We start from the raw sequence: 19,196 nt of genomic DNA, 5'->3' as shown, positions 1-19,196 counted from the left end.
TTGCTTTTAATTCAGAATACATGACCACTTCATATATGTTAATTATCATTATATGCAGTCAATTTAGCACTCATTAAGTTATAGAAGTGATCTGTTAAATAACTAATTAACAGTTAAGAAGTCATAAAGTTGGGATTCAACACAAATTGTATGAAGAGTAAAGGCAATCATTTCTATGAACACCAAAGAATATTTACATAACTGAAGAATGTATAAACACTGAAGAAGACACATAAGGAAGTTAACTTTAACTACAGATAGATGAAGGGTTTAGTGTGCCTTATAGTAGTGTACTCAATAGTTGGAATGGAATGTATGTATAAATTGTGTGGTAGTCTGGGTGCACTGATCAGAAATGCAGATGCCTCAGTACATAATTTTATTGAATAAATAAATCAATCTTGTACACAGAAGAGCTTTCAAACACGTACAAGTAATGGACTTGAATAATGTAGAACATGAAATTGTAAATTATTCAGCAAGGTTAAACATTTTAACTGTGCAGTTTGTCTGTGACCAAAACCCTGACAAGTTGCCAGATGCAAATATTATACATTACACATTTTGGAACAGGCATTGAAAAAATCAGGGACCATATTGCTGGGTTTGATTGCTTCTCAAGGCAGAAGAGTTGTAAACTGGCAAATTTTAAAAGCTGCTGAAGTGGACCATCTGCTCATTAAATTATTAAAAATGGAGTTGGAATGGAAAAAGGCTGCAACCGTAAAATAAGCAATTTCACATACAGTTTCCTTTGACTTCAAAAGACGATGGCAGAGCCCAACATTTGAGTTCTAAAGATAAAGCATAAGAGTTTTCAACCATCTACAACTAGATGTATCAAGTGAATTAGCTACCTCTGTATCCTCTGGCAGTCATCACCATTATAGAAGTTAGTCTTCAGCCGATGCAGTTCACATTAAAAAATTATTGTAAGGATAAGCAAAGGCTATGGAGCCTCAAAAACATCTCTGAAATTGCCCAGGTATGTCCTTTCCACAAAATGCAAAACCAATCCTGCCAATTAATACACCTTCAATCTACACCCAATCATCAGGAAAGTGATGGAAGGTGTCTGTGACAATATGATTATGTAGCATTTACTCAACAAAAACTAATGCTCAGTTTGGGTTCCAAGAGGACCATTTAGCTGTGCATTTAATTACAGTTTTGGTTCAAAGATGGACAAAGGAACTGAACTCCAGATGTGAGTATGGCATCAAGGAACACCTGTAAAATGAAATTAGTAGGGGTCAGAGGGAAAACACATCATTTACTAGAGTTTTACCTAGCATAAAGAGGATGATTATGGTTGTTGATTCATCTGAGCTCCAAGATATTGTTGTAGGTGCTCTGAACTTATCTTGTCCCTGATACCCACCTCATGTTCTTTCAACCTATTCCCACTAACCTGCTAGCCACCTAACACCCCTTTCCTGGTCCCCATCTTGGCCAATATTGTTAAATATTCTCTCTAAATCTGCCATCCTCACCTTTCTTCTCAAAAAATGAATCCTTAAGGCCACCATCATTGTAAACTGCTGTTGCATCTCCAAATATTCACTTTAAAGTATCTGAATGCGTTGTTGCTTTCCAAATTCATTCATATTTTGCCTGGAACTCCTTGAACCCTCAAATGAGGATTTCACCTGTGACACTGTACCAAAACAGTTTTGGTTGTAAAAAAAAATCTTGTCTGACTGTAGCAAAGGTAAATTTTTCATCATTGCACTATCCTCTCCTAATGCCTCTCTACTATCATCGATGGATAGGACTACGGTTCCATTCTTATCTATTCAATCAGAGCCAGAGAATCACTGACAGTGGCTTCTCTTTGTGCTTCTACACCATTACCTCTGGTATTCCATAAGTTCCATTCCGAGAGCCACTTCAATTCTCATTGATATGCTGCCCCTCAATAACATCATCTAAAAGGACATGCCCCAAGCTAACAGACATATTAGTCAAGTACCCAACAGAGGACATCAAATAGCAAATGAAATCAATCTAATCCCATGGAGTTCTTAGCAATCCTCCCAGATGTTAGTGACACTGTGGGTGCCACATCTCATTAAAACATCAGAAGGGCTTATAATTCTTCATTTTTGATGGTCGGCCCTTGAAGCTCCTTCAAAGCCAGTCTGTCATGGACTGCCTCAATAACTGCTCATGTTTTGGTGGTGTACGTTTCTTTCCTGTGACTATGCTCCCTTGGAGTTTTGGAAACTGCACTCCAGCACTAGCGTTCCCACTAATTTTCATTTCTCTGCGTGGATCTCTGAGGTCGCTGACTAGCAGTAACTTCTGGAACCAAAATCGATTTTGCAAACGGTGTTGGCACACCATTCTCCGTATGCGGATCCTCAGAGCAGCTGCTTGCACACGCACATTTAGAGGGAAATAGTTCAACAACTACTCACAAGCATAATTCATTCCTTGCACAAACAGTTCATTTTAACAAGCCAGTACTAATCTGGATTTTTCCTGAACTCCAACTTTGCTCAGAGCTCCCCCAGGATAGTTAGGAATGGGCAATAAATATTGGCCTAGCCAGAGATATGGATATCACATGAACAAATAAAAAAGTAGCACAAAGCCAATATTGTTGGTCTCCTGTACTGAATTAATTGTGCTCCAACTCCTTTCAAGACCTTCACGACTCTTAGGGCATCCCTCAGTGCTCACTACACAGAACCATTCAACAGCGTTCCAACTACACACAACCTGTTAGTTCAGTTGCCATCATGGTAATTGTATACAGACTTCATTTGAGCCTTTCACAACTCCAACAGCTTTGTTGAGCCCTCTCTACACATACCTATTCAGACACTGCTTCCCATGATCCCAGTTAAACAGAACCTGTGTAGTTTAGCTACCTTATTATTAATCATCCACATGCTTCTATCAAAACCTTCATAGCTCCTATGGTTTCCCTGAGCCCTCACTAGATGGAGATATTCATCTACTATACTACTACTTGAATTTGGGACCATTGAAGGGTTACTTGAAGAGTTCAAAGCTGACAGCCAGAGGAGGCAGTGCATGTGGAAGAGAGAGAGAAGCAGACTCCATGTTAGCTGTGGAGTATAGTAGATGAATATCTCTGTCTAGTGAGAAACCTTGTAACTGGTTTCCTGTTTCTGTTACCAGGTGGAATCGAATGTAACTACTATTTTGGAACAGTCAAATGTAGCAACCTTGGAACTGTCCGTATCCATGAAAGTTACAATGTTCAGTGAGTGCTGGCTTCTGCAACACAAATAGCATTTAACTAAAAAAACAGGAATTCGTCATAACTGTTGCAAAATTATCTGACTGCTTATCCAACATTCGGTAGCTGATCAGTAGAAATTTCCTCCAATTAAATATTGGGAAAGGCTGAAACCAATGTTTTTACTCCCTATTCCATACTTCACTAGTTACCGACTCCATCCCGCTCCCTGGCAATAACCTGAACTAAGCCAGTGTGTTCCAGTTTTGGTGGCTCATTTAAAAAAAAATCTTTCATTGGATGTGAACGTTACAGGCTGAGCTAGCATTTATTGTCCATCTCTACCTGAGGTGGCGGTGAGTTGCCTTCTTTTACTGCCTTGTGCTATAGATACACCAATAATGCTGTTATGGTGGACATTCCAGGATTTGGACTCACTGATACTGAAAGCATAGCAAACTAGTTCTAAGTCATGCTGGTGAGTGGCTTAGAGCTGAATTTACAGGTGGTGGTGTTTCCATATAGCTGAAGCCCTTGTCTTTCTAGATAGTAGTCATCGTAGGCTTAGAAGGTGTTGTCAAAAGAGACTTGGTGACTTCTGATCCCAAAATAAACTCCTTACCTCATACTTACATTTTCATTTAGTGCATTTATTTCCCCCTCTGACATTAACTGACTTTACCCTATCTCAGCTCATCTGTTTTATAAACTTGCATTCATACTTTCTTGACTTCCAGATGTGACTATTCCCAAACATTCTTGGCTGGCCTCTTACATTTTATTTTCATTGTAAACTTGAAGTTATCCAAAACTCTGCTGTGCTCATCCTAATTCACATACAGCTCTGTTCCCCGTCACTGCTGTACCCACTGACCTATACTGGTTTGCTTTGATTATAAAATTCACATTCCTGTTTGCAAATTTCTCTGTGGGCTCACCCTCCCCATCTCTGCAATCTCATCCAGGTCCTCAACAGTCTGAGAAAGCTGTGCTTCTCCATCTCCGGTCTCTTGAACAGCCTTCTTTTTTTATTATTTATTCACTCGTGGAACATGGGTGTTGCTGGCTTATCAGCAATTTATTGCCCATCCCTAGTTGCCCTTAAGAAGGTATGGTGAGCTGCCTTCATGAACTGCTGCAGTCCATGTGATGTGGGTAGATCCATAACACCCTTAGGGAAGGATTTTAATTACTCCCAAAGCTGTATCAATATCTTCAGCTCCTGTCTTCCTTGCTTTCCTCTATTAGGACATTCTAAAACCTATTTCTATAACCAGAATTTTGGTCATCTACCCTATCTTCTTATGTGGTTCAGTTCATATTTTGACTGCAATACTTCTGTGGAGTGTCTAGAGGTATATTTATTATGTTGCCAATTATAGAAACAGACTGACATATTCATTCAAATTTTTTGTTTGCTGTTGCTGCCTTCCTTTTAATTACATGATCATAAGTGGGAATGTTCACTAATGATTGCAAGGTATTAAATGTGATGTGCAATTCTGCAAACATTGAATCAGTCTGTGTACTAATGAAATACAACATGGATGACATTCAGGCTTGGAGTTTAAATGGTACGTAATGTTTACGCAACACAAGTACCAGGCAAGAACCATCTCCAACAAATGAGAGTCTAATTGCCTCCTATGGACTGGCGCTATCACTGCTGCATTCCTCAGTATCAAATCCTGCTGGTCACCATTGACCAAAACTTAACTGGCACAGCTCATCTGAACATCCCTGGAATAGAATGGGTACTGTCTTTGCGTGCAAAGTGACTTGTTAGAAACTTTGGAATGGAAGTTGCAGATGCACTTTAAATTGCACCACTGACATGCAGAACCATTCTAAGTGGATCAGAATGTATAATAGGGGTGCAGTGAGGCTAACATCTGATGCCAACATCCATGCAATGGGCTGGGGTATGTGGTTTGCATATAATCGTTGCTCAAGGAGTATGCCTTGAGATATTGGTGATAGTTGTCCAAGATGGAAGTCTGGTGGAGTAAAGTGTGAGCTGCAGTGACCAGGTACACACACTTTCAGAACTGTCACTGTCTAGTTTCTATTAAGGCAGGTGGGAGAATAGGAAACTGCACATCAATGAGGTGACAGTAGAAAATAATACAATGCTAACGCATGCAAATGGATGCAGGTAGGCCTCTCGCTACTCACCAGCGAGACTCTCATCTTGCCTTTCAAAACCTGGTTGCAGAATGAGGCTTTACTTTCTCAACACTGAGAATTTCAGTTTTCTGACCTTGCCACATTATCTCAATGCACTCTCCATTGCCCACGCCGTTCAGGAGCTGGAACAATTTCACCCATTATGTTGGGATTTGGTTTCATTTATAACATCAGTCACATTGCCCAATCAAGTTAACTTGTTAATTATACCCGTGGCTCTTCAAGAAGTCTCTTAAAATCAAACTTCTTTTTTGTTACAAAGGCACTGAAAGGGGCTGTTTAGACATATTAAAATATTATAAATAATAATCTATATGCTTCTGCACTGTGTTTTAGAATTCATGTTCAGTTATTTATAATCAGATTATTCACAAATGGTGGGCTAGACTCTTTAATTAAGAATGCTTGTTATCATGACAAATCTAATCAAAGCTGTATAACTAAAACTGCACTCGACCTCCCCTCTTACATATGTCAACAAATACTTCTAATTGCAATTTCTTCTCAAAATTTGCAAACTGAAAGATTTTACAGTCAATGATATCGAATGATTCTGTGCTGTAAACTTGAACAAAAACAAAACTTTCCTAAAATAGTGCACCTTTGAGCACAATTCAGGACTGGGATCAATGATTGCACCCAAACTAGAAATGTATGCCTACTATCTTTATCTCTATTCCTGATGAAGGGCTTTTGCTCAAACATCGATTTTCCTGCTCCTCGGATGCTGCCTGACCTGCTGTGCTTTTCCAGCACCACTCTAATCTAGACTCTGGTTTCCAGCATCTGCAGTCCATGTTTTTACCTACTATCTTTAATAACTGAGCCATCCAGTTGAGATAAAAAAAATCACATTTTCAATGTAATGTTTATGCCAATGACACTGGATGTTCAGTCAAATAGAAAATTCCAGTTAAACAATGCTGGTTTTGTGATTTTTGGACCTTTGAATGGATGGTGGAAATGTCAGTTTCGCAAGAAAACATGAGATTCACCATGTCAAATCCACTCAATATACTGAAAAGGTGTGCCTGTACTACCAATTCCTAGCTTTCAATAGCAAGCTGAAAAGGAAATTGTCCAGAATTGGACGGACAAAACATGTGGGAATATATTTTCTCCCTTCCTCTCTCCATATTATTTCCTACTTTCTGAAGTCATATTTCTATTGAACTCATCAAAGTTGATTTCAACTGTGGGCACTGGAAAGCCATTACAGCTTTCAAAGCATTGGTAATTTGCACGGAGGACACAGCAGCAGGCACTCTGGTCAGGTTCCTTTCCACAACACATTAGGTTCTGCAGTGAATAGTGGTACTTCCATAGTTGTTCGAATCGAAACTGAATGAAACAAGGAGCATGTGTAGAACCATCCTGTTCAGCACTGCTCAAAGTCAAGGACAGCACCTCATAGTCTTCAGGGCATCAGCATGAGGAGCTTTTTAGAAAGCTGATTAAGTGGTAGACTTAGAGATTCATGAGAAGGAAGAAAATGGGCCGTGAGCTATATTGAATGCAAGACAAGTTGGATCCAGTTGGACACAGTAAGATCACAGCAATAAAGACTAAAATACTACCTTAGCTTCTTGCACTTACAGTAAAACAAACAAGTCAATCCTCTGTGAGTGATTCTTCTATCGTGATTCAATAAAATTACTGCCATTTGCCTTATGCAGCCAGTGCCAAATTTCAGGCACAAACATTTGTTTTCAAGGAGTGAACTATTTTTAATATTTCTGATAAAAAGGTCAAACACTTTTTATACAGTTAGAGTAGTAACATAGCAAACAGAGGAGAGATGTTTTACAGTTTTCTCACTCAACAGATTTATTGTAATTTCTGTAAATGACCTTCTCTGGTGATCAGCAGGCTATATTATCAACAAAGATCTCTTTTTTTTTGCAAAGTTGTATAATTTGGGATAACAATCTTAACTGAAATTAGACTAAGCAATACATTCTCTTCAATTAGTTAAATGTTATACATGGTCCAGAGTTTTTGAGCATACTGAGATTTAATTTTATTTAAATGAAAATATGAAGTAAAATAGCAAAATCAATCTTCTAAATTTGATCAAACATGTATTTCCCGTCTGCTGCATTTTCTTTCCTGTCATCATGTTATTGCCACTTGGTTTATGTGGGCATTTCCTCTTCAATTCATTGAGGGCGATTCGAGTTTCAAAGCCATCTGAATTGCCAAAAACTGTTTCATTTCTCAATCTGCAAGTCAAGCAATTTGGCACAATAAATGACAAAAAAAAATGCCTTTGCATTGTAATATGAAATTTTTAGTAAAATCTCAGCATGCTCAATCTAATCATTGGTCAGAAACCCACTAGGATGTTATGACTGTCTGTTTGTGCTTGCTGGGTACTTCCTTTCTCACAATTCCAGAAAGTAAATCGGACAGTGGGCAAAGTTTTAATATGAGTGTAACAAGTTTGGTCAGCTAGTTTCCATGATATATAGAGACAATTGAATGTGAATCAGAAATTTAAAATTAAGAACTGAATGTATGGGTCCCAAGTTGTGTCTGCATGTCAACTGTTTCATCTGGATTCTTTCATTCTCTATTTGGAAAACTACAGGTGGTTTACTCATACCTAATATAATTAGCACAGTTCAAAATAGGTTAATTACCTTTCTCAATAGCTTCTAAAAAAAGATAGCTTATTCCCATTTGAAAAATAAAGTTCTTATTACTTGTAAGGTGATTTAAGAGTACCTTTCCTCCTTTGGTATTGATATATCAAGTGAACTGAACAGTGATGGGCCTCACCTGAACTCTGCTGAAACCAGTGTCGTGGGCAATTGTACAACTAGGGTTGTAGGGAGAACGGTAACCTAAATAATGAGGTGGGGGTTGGTATGGAAGCATTCACATGAGAGGAGATTTGGAAAATTAAAGGGAGGGTAATAGTACAGGCTAGCAGAATGGTTAATGATTACCAGAGAGTGACAAGCAGCAGGAAAGTGTATAAACATTAAAGCGCACCAGGAGATGAGATCAGAGCAGAGAAAAGTAGTTAAAAAAATTTAAAAACTCAAAATTAAAACACGCAGAGTATTCATAACAAGTCAGATTAATTATCAGATCAAATAGAAAGCATCAATAAGAGAGGGTAGACATTGGAGAGATATGGTTCCTTGAATACTGAGTCTGGACCTGAATATTTGAGTAGTTGACATTTGAAAGGACAGAAAGAAAGAAACTAAGCAGTGGGGTAGCTCTGTTAATAAAGGATGGATCTAGGAGTGAGAAATGATCTTGGTTTAGAAGATCAACACATAGAATTATTTTCACAGAATCACTACAGTGTGGAAACAGGCCATTGGGCCCAACAAGTCCACACCGACCTTGTTGGTGTAACCCACCGAGACCCATTCCCCTACCCTATTATCCTATATTTACCTTTGACCAATGCACCTAACCTACATGTTCCAGAACACTATGGGCAATTTAGCAAGGCCAATTCACCTAACCTACACATCTTTGGATTGTGGGAAGAAACTGGAGCACTCGGTGAAACCTACGCAGACACGGGGAGAATGTGCAAACTCCACACAGACAGACGCCCGAGGCTGAAATCGAATACGGGTCCCTGGGGCTGTGAGGCAGCAGTGCTAACTACTGAGCCACCATGCATCGTGCAATAACAAAGAAAATAACTCACTGGGAGAGTAGTTTATAGGCCCACTAACAGTGGTTACACTGTGGGACAGAATGTAAATTGTAAAAAAAGATGATTTCTGAGAAGGATATTGCAATTACCATGTGTGATTTTAATCTTCATAAAGACTGGACAAACCAAATTGATACAGTTTGTCTGGAAGATGAATACGTAGGGTGCATAGAATAATACATTTGGCAACAAACAAGGAATAGGCTATCTTAATCCTGATAATGTGGAATAAGACAGAATTTACTAATGACCTCGTAATCGAGGATCCTCTTGGGAAGAGTGATGGAATTTTCAGATGTAGTCCTAGGGAGGGAAATGGTGATTTGAAATGAGAGTCTTAAACTTAAATAAAGGCAATTACAAGGGTACAAAGATGGAATCGCCAAAGAGAACAGAAAAATCAGTTAAAAACAAAAGACAGCAGAGAAGAAATGACAGACATTTAAGGAGCTTTTTCATCACTCCTTTTAAAGATTTATTCCAGTGAGAAAATAAAAGCCTCTATGAGATGGAAGTACCATGCATGGCTAATCAAGGATGTTAGAAACAGTGTTAGATTGAAAAATAAGTCATAAAGTGCTTTGAAAGTTACTACACTACAGGCAACTACCAGCTGATCCGACCAAAGAACATACCCGAGAATTAAACACACTGATCAGAACATTGGATCCAGTCCTTCAGAGCTCCCTACGCGCCCTCATCCCACGTACTTCTTGTGTAGGCGACTTCTACTGCCTTCCAAAGGTACACAAAGCCAACACACTGGGACGTCCCATCGTGTCGGGAAATGGGACCCTATGTGAGAATCTCTCTGGCTATGTGGAAGGCATCTTGAAACCTCTTGTACAGTGGATCCCCAGCTTCTGTCGCGACACTATGGATTTCTTACAGAAACTCAGCACCCATGGACCAGTCGAACCGGGAGCATTCCTCGTCACAATGGATGTTTCCGCACTCTACACCAGCATCCCCCACAATGATGTCATCGCGGCAACAGCCTCAGTACTCAACACCAACAACTGCCAGTCTCCAAACACCATCCTACAACTCATCCGCTTTATCCTCGGACACCTTTGACAACCAATTCTTCATCCAGACACACGGAACAGCCATGGGGACCAAATTTGCACCCCAATATGCCAACATTTTTATGCACAGGTTCGAACAAGATTTCTTCTCTATGCAGGATCTCCAACCGACATTGTACACCAGGTACACTGATGACATTTTCTTCCTCTGGACCCATGGCGAGGAGTCACTGATAAAACTACACAGTGACATCAACAAGTTTCATCCCACCATCAACCTCACCATGGACTACTCTCGACTGTCTGTCTCATTCTTGGACACGTGTGTCTCCATCAAGGACAGACACCTCAGCACCACACTCTACCGCAAACCCACAGACAACCTCACAATGCTACACTTCTCCAGCTTCCACCCAAAACATATTAAAACAGCCATTCCCTATGGACAAGCCCTACGCATACACCGGATCTGCTCAGATGAGGAGGAACGTGACGGACACCTGGAACTACTCAAGGATGCGTTCACAAGAACGGGGTACAATGTTCAACTCATCGACCGCCAGTTCCGACGTGCCACAGCAAGGAACCGTAATGACCTCCTCAGGAGACAGACACGGGCTGCAACTGACAGGGTACCCTTCGTTGTTCAGTACTTCCCAGGGGCTGAAAAATTACGCCATGTTCTTCGTGACCTGCAACACATTATCAATGAGGATGAGCACCTCACCAAGACCTTCCCCACACCTCCACTACTTGCCTTTAAACAACCGCCAAACCTCAAACAGATCATTGTTCGTAGCAAACTGCCCGGCTCTCAGGACAACTCCATACAACCCTGTCATGGTGGATGCTGCAAAACGTGTCAGATTGTGGACATAGATACCACTATTACGCGTGGGAACACCTCCCACTGTGTACATGGCAGGTACTCATGTGACTCAGCCAACATTGTCTATCTTATACGTTGCAGGCAGGGATGCCCGGAAGCATGGTACATTTAGGAAACTGAGCAAAGGCTACGACAACGGATGAATGGGCACCGCACAACAATCAACAGACAGGAGGGTTCCCTCCCAGTTGGGGAACACTTCAGTGGTCCAGGACATTCAGCCTCAGACCTTCGGGTGACCATCCTCCAAGGTGGACTTTGGGACAGGCAGCAGAGGAAAGTGGCCGAGCAGAGGCTGATAGCTAAGTTCGGTACCCATAGGGAGGGCCTCAACCGGGACCCTGGGTTCATGTCACATTACAGGTGATCACCATTGCACTACACACACACACACACACACACAGATATTCCTACACACACACACACTCTCACATACACACGGACACAGATACACACAGACGTGCACACAGACACCCACACACACCCTTATAGACACACAGACTCCCACACATGCACCCCCTCACAGACTTAAGACACTCTGCACTCACTACACACACACACACACACACTTTCTTACACTCACAACCCCCACCCCAGACAGAAACATACACAGACAGACAAAGACCCACATGCACACATATATATTGTGTGTGGTGAATTTGTTTGGTACTTTCAGAGTTGCATTGCACTTTGCTCAAAAACCACATACATTCATGTCGAACTCTGAGCTCAAAAACTGCATGAATTTATGTAAAACTCTGTTATCTCACTTTTTAGATTGGAATCAATCTAAACATCAGGTCATAGACAGAGAACACAAGGGGCTAACACCTTCAACATATTGTCTAGCTATCACCATTGTTAACAGCTAACCCGAGAATGCAACTTTTAAAAAAAGGTTTTGTGATTTACACATGAAAGAAGTGAAACTATCACTGTATTCTAACAGATGAAAGGCTTAACAGACAATCAATTCTTCAATGTATAATTTCAGTTACATCACACTGCAAATTTTTGCTATAAATTCTGTGTTACGATCGAGCCCTCCACAATCACCTGATGAAGGAGCGTTGCTCCGAAAGCTAGTGTGCTTCCAATTAAACCTGTTGGACTATAACCTGGTGTTGTGTGATTTTTAACTTTGTACACCCCAGTGGCATCTCCGAATCATGAAAGTTACTGCTAGGTTAGAAGATTCGGAACATTTCAGAAACCAGCAAAGGATGACAAAAATCAATTGATGGAGAAATTAGAAGATAACAGCAAACTAGCAAAAAGTATAAAACAGTAAAAGCTTTTAATTATTTAGAAAAGTATAAGTCGTTGAAGTAAATATTGATCCCTTAGAGAATGAGATTATGGAAATAATCATGGGGAGGAAGGAAATAGACTTTGAACAAGTACTTTGGATCTGTTTTCACAGTAGAAGACAGGAAATGTATAAAAGGAATAATCTGAAATCAAGAGAAAAAATGGAAGAAGCAACTTTAAGTATATTGAAGGCTGAGAAATATTTATTCAGTAAGGGAATCAAGGGTTATAGAGATGTTGGGACAAAGGTAGAAAAGTGGAGTTGAAGATGACCAGATCAGCCATGATCTCATTCAGAGAGCAGTCTCAATGGCCTACTGCCCTGACATTTTATCATATTATGGTTTAAATAATCACAATCATTCAAGAAAATGTACTGAGAAAATTGATGGAACTAAAGGCCCCTTGAGCTGTTAGTCTTCATTGTAAGATCTTAAAAGAAGTGGCTGCAGAGACTGGATGTAGTTAGTGTAAACATTCAAAGTTCCCTAGATTTATAGAGTCATAGTCATAAAGTCATACAGCACGGAAACAGACCCTTCAGCCCAATTCATCCAGGTTGACTGAACAAGTACCGTATGCCTGCGTCTGGCTCATCTTCCTCTAAAACTTTCCCATCCATGTACCTGCCCAAATGCCTGTTAAATATTGTAATTGTATTTGCCACTACCAATTCCTCTGACAGCTCATTCCATATATGCATCACACACTGTATGAAAAAGTTGCCCCTTAGGTCCCTTTTAAATCTTTCCCCTCTCACCCCAAACCAATGCCCTCTAGTTTTGGACTTCCTGGGGAAAACAACTTTGCCTACTCACCTTATCTATGCCCCTCATGATTTTATAGACTTCTATCAGGCCACCCTTCAGCCTCCTACACTCCAGGGAAAAAAGTCCCAGTCAATCCAGCCTCTCCTTATTAACTCAAACTCTCCAGGCTTGGTAAAATCCTTGCAAACTTTTTTGCACCCTTTCCAGTTTAATAACAACCTTCCTATAGTAAGGCAACCAGAATTGTATGCAGTATTCCAAATGTGGCCTTACTAAAGTTTTCTACAGTCATACCGTGATGTCCCAACTCCTGTACTCAATGCTCTTGACCGACTAAGGCAAGCATTCCAAATACCTTCTTCACCACCCTGTTTACCTATCATGCTATTTTCAAGGAACTATGAACCTGCACCTCTAGGTCTCTCTGTTTGACAATACGCCCCAGGGCCCTACCTTTAACTGTTTAAATCCTGCTCTGGTTTGTCTTACCAAAATCCAACATTGTATTTATCTAAATTAAACTTCATCTGCCATTCCTCAGCCCACTAAGCCTAGTTGATCAGGATCTCATTGTAGGCTTGGATAGTCTTCCTTGCTGTCCATTGTAGCACCAATTTAGTTATCATCCACAAACTTATTAATCATGTTTCCTTTATTCTCATCCAAATCTTATATAAATGACGAACAACAATAGACCCAGCACCAATCCTTGTGGCACACCACTGGTCACAGGCCACTAGTCTGAACAACAATCCTCTACCACCACCCTCTGTCTCCTACTGCCAAGCCAATTTTGTATCCAATTGGCTAGTTCTCACTAGGTCTCATGTGATCTAACCTTACTAACCAGTCTACAATGCAGAATGGTTGAAGGCCTTACTGAAGTCCCTGTAGATATTGTCTGCCTTCATCTATCTTATTGATCACCACTTCAAAAAACTCAAGTTTGTGAGATATGATTTTGGCATAAAGTAAGTTGACTATACCTAATCAGTCCCAGCCTTTCCAAATGCATGTAAATCTTGTCTCTCAGAACCTCCTCCAAAAGTGTACCCACCACTGATGTTGGGCTCACCGGTCTGTAGTTCCTAGGCGTTTGCTTGCAAAGTTCTTAAATAATGGCACAACATTAGCTGCCCTCCAGTCTTCTGACACCTCACATGTGGCTGTCGATGCTACAAGTATCTCTGCTAGGGGCCCCACAGTTTCTTGCCTAGTTTCCCACAACGTCCTACAAGCTCTCCGTGGATTGTCACCTTGTCGTAGTGGAGAAGCCTGAGATCTTGTGAGCAATGCCATCTGAAGCTATGCTCCTGGTAGGGTCAACCATGGTGGTAAGGTCGAGGGGGAGGTCCCTGACAAAGAACAATCCAACCAAGACATCAAATGTGGAACAGGTGGACGAAATTACTTTGAACTCAACAGCTGTGAAGGCAGATGAAGGCTGCAACAAATCCATCAGCTCCGATCGTCCTGGTCTCCACGCCATTGGAATCAGTTGGTTGATTTGTGAAGTATCATGTGCTTCTTGGAGTGCAACATCAAGTACACGTTAGACAAATACACGCACAGGCATCTTCGCTCTGTGGGCTACTTCTTCAAGTCTTTTGGCGACTGGAGGAGGGTGACGGGAGCAGGCGATGTGATGGCCAGAAGCTACTACAGAGGAACCTCAATTATCCGAAGGACATAGGCCGGGAAAGTTTCGTTCGGTTAATCGAATGCCGGATAACATAGTTTAGACAAGCATCAGGAACTTGCAATCTTGCAAGATAATCCGAAATTCGGATAATCGAATGCCGGATAATTGAGGTTCCTCTGTAGTTAAGAAGCAGCACAAAAGCAATGAATACTGCATTCAGTCACTCAACCTTTGGACAGAAGCAGGAAAGTTTCGATTGCAGTATTCATGTCTGAGCAGCCCTATTTAGGATCCACTCTGCTCACCCTGAACGGGAGGGGGCTAGAAAAGGTGACCTAAAAATAGGCTGCTTCACCCTATTCTGTCTGGAAAGTCATATCTAGAGGGATCACCATTATGCAGTCGAAAAACATTGAGAAATTAAATTATGAAACTTGGAACCAGGAATATACAAACTCTGATGGTTAACCCAAACTCAGACTGGCCAGAGAGGAGAACTGCTTTTGTTGCCAGGGAAGTCCAAAAATTCAACTTTGATTGAACAGCTACATGAGTTGCTGTGAGACAGACCCGCAGACCTGGAGAAGGGAAACTAAAGGAATACTAAGGTCAATACACCTTTTTCTGGAAAGGGCTCGATCCTGAACAACTGAGGATCCATGAGTAGGTTTTGCCAATTGAAACAGCCTACTTCAGAAGCTGACAGATCAAGATCTGGATAAATGGAGATGTACCAGCAGACTTTAGAGACTCAACAATCATTACCATCTACAAAAGGAAAGGCGATCAATCTGAACACGGAAACTATTGTGGAAATTCCCTGTTACCAACAGCAGGAAAGATCCTCACCCACCATGAACAATTAGCTCAAGTCTTTAGCCGAAAAGATTCTTCCAGATACACAAGCCGGTTTTAGATCATCACGTGGAACAATCGACATGATCTTCACTATGCAAGAACCACAATAAAAATGTTGGGAACAACTTCAACCTTTGTATATGGCATTCATTGACCTCACAAAAGCCTTTGACTTGGTATCAAGGGAACTCCTATAGGATGTCCCATCCACCTCTGGATGTCCTGAAAAGTACATTCAAATCCTGAGACTCCTCCATGATGACACGCTTGCCACACTTATGGTCAGCAACAGTATCTGTGAGTCTTTACAAGTAGATCAGGAGTAAAACAGGGATGTGTGATCGCCCCAACGTTGTTCACCATCTTTACTGCAAAGGTCATCCACATAATCAAGGATGACCTACCCCAGCAATTAAAATCGTCTACAGAACAGATGGCTGACTTTTCAATCTTGTTCCTTCATCGATTTCCAATACGCAGATGACAACCATGTTGCAGCTCTCTGAGAAAATCACCTATAATAGACTCTGACTGCCTTCAACTGTGCAAGCATGAAACTTGGACTTACCATCAATTCCAAGAAGACTCAGATCATCTATCAACCATCACCAACTGAGACAAATCAGATAGAACAATCAATTCAACTCGGCGAAACAACCCTAGAAAACGTGGACCACCTTCCATACTTCCGTCACCTCTCCTCCAATATCGACTTTAATGACGAGATCCAACATAGTCTTAAATGCGCTGGAAAAACTTTTGGACGTCTCCAAACAAGAATCTTTCATGATTGCGACATCCGGACAGGCACCAAAATGTCAGTGGTGATCCCAACAAGCCTGTATGCATCAGATACTTGGAAAACATACCAACGACATCTGAAGGCACTTGAAAAGTTCTATCAATGCTGCCTTTGAAACATCTTGAATATCAGTTGGGAAGATAGAAAAACCAATATCAGCATGCTGAATAAAGCAAAAACAAGCACTGAAGCCTACATCATCAAAAACCAACTAAGATGGAGCGGTCATGTTGTTTGGATGAAAGACAGATGTCTGCCAAAACAAACCTTCTACTCGCAGTTTAAAGAAGGCAAACGTAAAACAGGCAGACAACAGAAGAGATTCAAAGGTGTTTTAAAAGCCAACATGAAGAAATGTAACATTGACATCAATAATTGGGAAACCAATGCCAAAGACAGGAAACTTCGGCAAACCATCATCTGAGAAGGACCAGCAACTTTCGAAGCCAACAGATGTGCATTAAAGAGAAGTAAATGGAAATTGAGGCAGCAACAACCAAAGCCCAATCTGCCATCTGGTACTACTTGTCCTGAATGCAGAAGAACTTTCAAAGCCAGGATTGGACTCAAAAGCCACCTGAGAGCCTGTAAACAGATCAACAGAACAAATACCATCATCCCCGACCTCGAGGGATAGCCACAACGACCATGTCCTGGGATTCACTTGATCAGTTCATGGGGATTTATCTACCTTTATGCATTTTAAGGCCTTCAGCACATCCTCTTCTGTAATGTGGACTCTTTTCAAGACATCACTATTTATCTTCCCGAGTTTCCTAGCTTCCATATCTTTCTCCACAGTAAATACTGATGTGATATTTGTTTCGGATCTCACCCATCTCCTGTGGTTCCATAGATGGCCTGTTGATCTTTAAGGAGCCCTATTGTCTCCCTAGTTACTCTTTTGGACTTCATATACTTGCAGAATCTCTTTGGATTCTTCTTAACCTTACCTACTAAAACTATCTCATGTCCCCTTTTTGCCCTCCTGATTTCTCTCTGAAACGTACTTCTACAAGCCTATACCCCTCAGGGGATTCACTTCATCCCAATTTTCTACACCTAACATATGCTTCCTTCTTTATTTTGACCAGAACCTCAATTCCTCTGGTCATCCAGTGTCTCTACTTATGCTAGCCTTGCCCTTCACACTAAAAAGAACATTCTGTCTCTCTACTCTCATAATCTCATTTTTGAAAGCCTTCCACTTTCCAGATGTCCATTTACCTGAACAACTCCCCAAATCAACTTTTGAAAGTTCCTATCTAATACCATCAAAATTGGCCTTACCCCAATTTAGAACTTTGACTTGTGGACCATGCCTGTCCTTTTCCATAACTATTTTAAAACTAATATAATGGTCAGTGGTCCTAACATGCTTCTCCACTAACACCTCAGTCACTTGCCCTGCCTTATTTTTCCCAAGTGGAGTTCAAGTTTTGTCCCTTCTCTAGTAAGGCCATCTATATATTGATTGAGAACGTTTTCTTGAACACAAGCCCTTAACACTATGATAGTCCCAATCTAAGTTTGGACAGTTAAAATCCCCTACTATTATTAGCCTACTATTCTCATAGCTATCTGCGATTTCCCTACATACTTGCTCTTTAATTTTCTACTGACTTTTGGGGGGGGGGGGGGCCTATAGTATAATGCCATCAAAGTGATCACCCCCTTCTTACTTCTCAGTTCTACCCACGTAGCTTCAATAGATGGTTCCCTAAGATTATCCTCTCCAAGTACTACCATGATGATTTCTCTAATCAAAAACGCCAATCCTCTTCCTCTCTTGCCTCCCCTGCTGTCTTTCCTATAGTACCTATACTCCGGAAAATTGAGCTGTCAGTCCTGTCCCTCCCTCCCTCCTGATATCCCAGTCCCATGTTTTCATTCACACCCTGAGTTCATCTGCCTTACCTCTTGTGTTGAAATGAATGCAGTTTAATTATCAGTCTTTCCTTGTTCTCTGCCGTGCTCTTGCCTGCTTTGACTATTTAACTTGCTGTCTCTAATTTGTGTACCAGCCTCAACCTTCTCTCTTGTCTCCCTGCTGCTTCGGTTCCCACCCCCTGTCAGACTAGTTTAAAACCACCCCTGAGTAGTTCCAGCATATCTCCCCACCAGGATATTGAAGCTTATTCCTGTACAAGTGCAAGCTGTCCCTCTTGTATAGGCCTCTTCTACCCAAGGAGCGATTCCAATGATCCAAAAATCTGAATTCATGCGCCCTTCTAGGAAGATCCCAGCAAAATGGAAAAACCACAAATGAAACAACCCTACTCAAAAATGAAGGGGACAGGAAACAGGAAGCCTTGGCTAAGTAGCCTAACATCTGACATTGAGATAATACTAGAACCCATTATTAAGAAATGGTAGCTGGATATGAGGAAAATTATAATACAATCAGTAATAGTCAATGTAGTTTTATGAAAGGAAAATTGCGTTTGACAAATTTATTAGCGCTCTTTGAGGGTATAACAAAGAGGTTGGATAAAGGGTTTTCCAAAAGGCATTCAGTCAGATGTCACATCAAAAAATAGTGCACAAGATAACAGCTCATAGTATTGGGAATGATATAGTATTGCATATAGAGGATTAGCTAACCAACAGGAAACAGAAAATTGGTTTGATTGGGTCATTTTCAATTTGACAAACTGCAAGTAGTGGAATCCCACAACCAACAGAGCTGGGCCCCAATGATTAAAGGTCTACATTCATAACTTGGAGGAAGGGACTGACTGAAACTAAACTTTTTTTCAGTCATACAAAGATAGTAGGCAAGGAACATTTGAGGAGGATACAAAGAGTTCATA

At 40.9% G+C, this 19,196-nt stretch overlaps 1 protein-coding gene across 1 annotated transcript in view; it reads right to left on the bottom strand.

The window, feature by feature from the left end:
• Positions 1 to 1,731: 1,731 nt before the first annotated feature.
• The window catches only part of LOC122562424 (uncharacterized), a 67,278-nt gene continuing 49,813 nt past the window's right edge, over positions 1,732 to 19,196 (bottom strand). Inside the window, exon 4 of the mRNA XM_087999787.1 lies at positions 1,732 to 7,620. The gene's annotated coding sequence lies outside the window, so the exon portion shown is untranslated. The remainder of the gene's footprint in view (positions 7,621 to 19,196) is intronic.

This window comes from Chiloscyllium plagiosum, unplaced genomic scaffold (assembly GCF_037043375.1).
Source record: "Chiloscyllium plagiosum isolate Xiang-an unplaced genomic scaffold, Cpla_swu_hap1 HiC_scaffold_24, whole genome shotgun sequence".
In the NCBI taxonomy this organism is placed as follows: Eukaryota; Metazoa; Chordata; class Chondrichthyes; order Orectolobiformes; family Hemiscylliidae; genus Chiloscyllium; species Chiloscyllium plagiosum.
Note: the sequence above shows the minus strand (reverse complement) of the source record. Positions and strands in the feature narration are given on the sequence as shown.